This window comes from Vitis riparia, chromosome 8 (assembly GCF_004353265.1).
Source record: "Vitis riparia cultivar Riparia Gloire de Montpellier isolate 1030 chromosome 8, EGFV_Vit.rip_1.0, whole genome shotgun sequence".
In the NCBI taxonomy this organism is placed as follows: Eukaryota; Viridiplantae; Streptophyta; class Magnoliopsida; order Vitales; family Vitaceae; genus Vitis; species Vitis riparia.
The window spans coordinates 4775086-4780469 of NC_048438.1; the positions used below are offsets into that span (position 1 = coordinate 4775086).

At 38.8% G+C, this 5384-nt stretch overlaps 1 pseudogene; it reads right to left on the minus strand.

The window, feature by feature from the left end:
- Positions 1–602: 602 nt before the first annotated feature.
- LOC117920716 lies at positions 603–4796 on the minus strand (annotated as a pseudogene).
- Positions 4797–5384: the final 588 nt, after the last annotated feature.

Below are 5384 nucleotides of genomic sequence, written 5' to 3' on the forward strand. Positions count from 1 at the left end.
ATTAAACATTAAAAAAAATCAACATGTTACCTTTTTTATTTAGAAAAAGTCAGATATTTTAATTTTTTTATATTCAACCAAAAATTTATAATAAATCACGAAAAAGTAAAATAATAATAACAATAATAAAACACAAATAAAAAATAAATTGTTTTCAATAAAAAAAACTAAAAAAATAAACATCCTCTTATTGAAATTTTGGGTCATTCCTATCTTAATTTATTCAATTTTTCTTTACAACAACTTTGTTAATTTGTGGTAAATTGAATTGTTATGAAATTAAGGTGGTTTGATATATTTTAAGTCAATAAATACAAGAAATTTTAAAATTGATTTTGAGTAAGAAGTTGGATTTGAGTGTTGCAAAAACTAAAGATCCAAAAGGAAAAAAGAAAAAAAAAACAAAAAGAATTTTTCAATCAACATAAAACTCTAATCTATAGGTATGAGATAAAAGATAAGAGATCAGAGCAATTGGTTCCACAGAAGCCAACCCTTGACCAGGCATTTTAAGCCAGCAAACCCAACAAAAACTTGTTTTTCAATAAATTAAAAACAGCAGAATATTTGAAGCAGTTTGCTTGTAGACTTGAAATTCACAGTTAAGTTCAAATTAAACTCAATTAAACTTGGGTATTGATAATTTGCTTGTCTACACTGAGAAACCATGCATTTTTACCACCTCTACAACACGCATGAAAACAGGAAGAAATTTCAAAATGGAAACTTCATTTGGATTTCAAAATTTTAATTTGAACAAATTGGGGCCAAATGACATTTTTGAGAATTTGCTTTAACTCTCTCAACTTATTGTAGTTCAATTTCCATCTTGATCTTTACCCTTTTCATCTGAAGACCAGCATTTTTCTGCTGGAAGAGTATTCAAATCCTCACATTCAAGGAGTGTTTCAAGCTTCCCACATGAAGCACATGCAGTCCCAAGGCAACTTTTCGGGTTCCAAGCTCATCAACAATGCTCAAATCCTTGCAAACATCCACCTTGAACCTCACCAGGGCTTCAGCTTTTGCAGTCACAAAGACTTTCTCAAGCCCAGCATGTGCTTCTGGGGTGAGTTGTGTACTGATGGGGGAGAAGAAAATAAGAAAACTGTATGACTTCCGCTTATGTTTCCCGCATTATTGACTCTTAGATGGATATCAAAGGCTAAATTCTGGCAACTTTCTTGCACAGCGTCCACAGACTTGCATTTTGATGAGTGACAACTGTGACCCTCCTCTATGGGGATGGAGACTGATTTAGGTGCTTGAACAAGGTGGTGGTTGAACTGGGTGTAACTTAGTCCATCTCCAAATGTGTAAATGGTTTCCCCAGTGTAAAACCGGTAAGTCCGACCAGGGTAGCCACTGGCAGGATCTGGTCTCATATTCATATTTGTCATTGGAACCTTGTCTACATACGACTGAGGATACCATGTCATAGGTAGCCTTCCACCTGAAAGATAATGATTCATGGTTATAAGACCTATACCAAAATGAAAATGTCTGATAAGTTGAAAACTAATCCAAGGAGAGATGGACTTACTTGGATTGTAAAAACCAAAGATCACATCTGCTATGGCAGCTCCACCAGCTTCGCCAGGGTAACCGACCCACAGGATGCTTGCAATTTTATCATCATTTTTAGCAAATGATATATCGAATCCCCCTCCAGACATTACAACAAGAATCACGTTTCCTTTGGATGCCTTGGCAACTTCTGTTATCAAAAGTGGCTGCTGTCCTGGAAGCTGAATGCTGACCCTGTCACGGCCTCCGCCTCTATAGATTGATCAATACGACTATAAGAACCGTGGCATCTGCTGCTGCTGCTATTTTCTTAGCTTCGTCTATTTGTGCAGTGCACATGCCACATTGGAGCATCCCGGCAGATACGTAGTTGCAACCGGAGGCCGTTAGGCCCTGCAAAGGGGTTATATATTTACATGGCGTGCCTGCAAAACTTTCCAATAATATCAGCAAAAGTAAAATACTTGAATCATTTGGCACATGGCTAGTTGAGGAGAATGCAGAGATACATAGTGAGATTGCACTAATCATTGAATACCTTCATAGTTTCCGATCATTGTTTTTGGTGACATTGGCATTGGGTCCTATTAGCCAAGGTTTTGATGGAGTGGGAGACAGAGGTAGGGATCTTTGCTATTCTTTAGTAACACGATCCTTGCCTGGCGGCTTCCCGAGCCATCTCTTGGTGCTCTGATGTGCACACATCTTTTGGACCAAGCTTCCCATAAATTGCCTTACTTGGGTTGCATCAAAGAAGCCAAGTCGCATCAGTGTAGCAAAATTGTTGGAGACAGCTTTATCAACTGCAGACTCGTCACAAGTCCACTTTCACTGCAGCTTCAGTGTGTTGGCCAAGGAAAGATCCACAGTTGAGGTCAACCCTGTTGCATTACAGCAACAACACAAACCCCTTTAGCAACTAACCACTAAGCATTCCTATTTTCATAAATCATACTATTTAGTATTGTTCAGAGTCAAGAATTATGCTGTATTGATGTACATGAAGCCATAATTTAAAGATGTGAGCAGTGAAGTCACCTGCCAATATAGCCTTGGCTGCAGCCTCCTCAGGTGTCTTGGTGTAGTGTTGAGAATTGTAGAACACATCTACTGAATCACAATCCGTAACTATGTATCTGCAGCAGCCCAAGATTCATGTAATATAACAGAGCATTAGCTCAGCTAACTGTAATGGTATTTATAGATTAGGTAGAACTCATAATACCCGTTTAGTTTCCATTCGCCTCGGACAATCCCTGAGAGGAGATCAGGATAGCACAAGTTGGCTTCCCATTAACTTGGTTGAAAGAACACATAACACTGGCAACATTCCCATCAATAACGCAGCTTTTGAATGGGGGTTGAAATGTATCATCCATATCTTGCTTTGTCACCTAACTCACCCAACAGAATATACAAGACTGTTGGTTGTACAAAACAGAAATATTAGAGTAATGGAACATACTTCAAACGAAAATTACCACTGCATTGAAGTGCAAGCGATCAACTCCTTTCCAATTATCCAAATCATAGGCAGTATAGTGTTTGCAGCAAGCAGCAACCTTAAGCCGGTCAGGGCTACCATCATCGCCTTGTTGCAGGCCTCTGACATAAGCTGATGCATACTTGCTTGAAAGCAGTGGGTCCTCTCCTGGAGTCTCCTGGCCTCTTCCCATCTGGGGTCTCGGATATGTTGACGTTTGGGGACCAAAATGTCAACCCTGCTAATCCAACATTGTACATTGCTCTGGCTTCAGTAGAAACCACCTGCTCATGACCACTGATATCATCTTTCAAGCCAGTAAACAGATCAAAATTAGCTGTAATTCACTTGAAATGACCTGGGTATTAGATTTTCCAGCACATTATACAGTACAGCATCCCATTAATGTTGGGAAATTGTCTACTTCATACGTTTTGAAAATGAAGCTGGAAGTCATCCACAAAAGTCCTGTTGCAGGTGGAAGTTTTCAGGTAAATTTAAAATTCCACCTACTTCCTGTGATCAACCATTAAAAGATGATATACATCTCTGGAGTAGCAAATTGCTGGAAAAGGCAGAAATACATAATTTCGAGCCAATAACTATGGCTTCAGCTATTACATCTAAACAATCATTTCAACCAATTGAGAAAACTCCTCAGATTTTTTTCTTATTTGATACTCTGTTGCACTAGTGAATCAAATTTAAGATACAGGAGTGAACAGAGCAAAACCACAATCCAAGTCCTGAAGACAACAATAATAGCATAAGCATCATCGAAATCCTCAAAGAACAAAGACAGTCAAAATCTAAACCAAAAAGTTCCCAATTGGCCGAGCCAAGAATCATCATGTAAAAGCTTATCCGAATAGAACCCACTAACTATAAGCAATGAATAAAGAACACAAAATGTGGTAGCCACTTGATGTAGTAATGTCTACGGTACAAAGACATGGATCAAATCCAAGACTAGACCTCCTTGTTTTGTTCATGTCATCAAGGGCTCATTTTTTCTAAAGATAGAAACAGAACTGAATCTATAGTATTCCTTTCTCAACCTCATAAATTTACCAACAATCTTTGTCCCCCACCAAAAAAAAAAAACCCCAAAATGCTTACTGAATCCAATTGTGGAAGCAAGCAATATGCAATTTATATGATCAAAAACCCATATCCGAAATCAAGTTTTGAATCAAAAACTCATCATCTGGAAGATCAAACATTAGATGTAGTGAGAGGAAAACAGAGAGAGAAGAGAGAAACACTAGTAAAGGTTACCTTTCCAATGGCTTCAAAGAGAGAGGCATTGAAAGAGGCCGCAGTGAGGATAACCTGAGGAAAGCTGGTGGCTCCAGGGACGATACTGTTGAAATGTGTCCCTGGACCCACATAAGATACTCCATGTAAAGCCTCAGACCACCACTCATACTTGGGAATCCCAAGCCTGCTCACACTGGCAGCACTGTTCACCAAGAACCCAATCTTCTCCTCCAATGTCAGCCTCTTCACCAAATCTGCGACCCTTGCGGCCGTCTCCAATGAAGTGTTGCAGAACCCAAACTGCCCCAACGTGGGATTGTTCTCAACGTTACAGGCAAAAACAGGGGAAGACTGGGCCAAAACCCACTTAGGGCTCGACAAAAAATGAGAGAAGCAAGAAAGAAAGCATAGGAAAACAGAAGCACTGTTGATTACAGAAGCCATTGGAGAATTACACAAAGCTTCTGTTGAATGTAGTTTCAGTAGCAAGAGTCAGTTTCTCTTATAGTAAATTGGGTTTTAAACACGTGTTGTTTTTTAGCAGCCCGTGATGGATAATGGGAGGGAGACACTGAAACTCCATTGAATGCGGTTGTTTGGCTGACAAGAAAGAAAGAGAATCTAGTCGCGGCAGTTTGTGAATCATATAAGAGCCGTGAATGATCAATTTTCTTTCTTTAATTAATTAATTAATTAAGTTTGTTTTTTCCTTTTTTCTTTTTCAGTGTAATGTATGGAGAAGCCTTTTCTGTTTGTTTGGAAGCTCTGTTTGGTTGGAGCATGCACATATACTCGCTGTCGTATACACTGTTTTTTTTTTGGATCTTACCATTACTCATGTGTGAGCTACAAGGGCTAATATTTCGGCTTCATAATAGCCAAGCTGGAACTGAAGGAAGAGAAGGCCTTTTCTGATTTTGGGGGTTCCAAACATGGCCTTAGGGGAAGAGGAGACGAAAGGGGACACCGGACACCTAAAAAGAGGGCTCCCACGACTATGACATGGAAAACTTGGTACAAAAAGTGTGAATGTTGGTTTCTGAAAAGTCTATTATGAAAAAATAAGACTTTTTTCAAATATTTTTCCCAATTATTTATTCTTATTTTATGTATT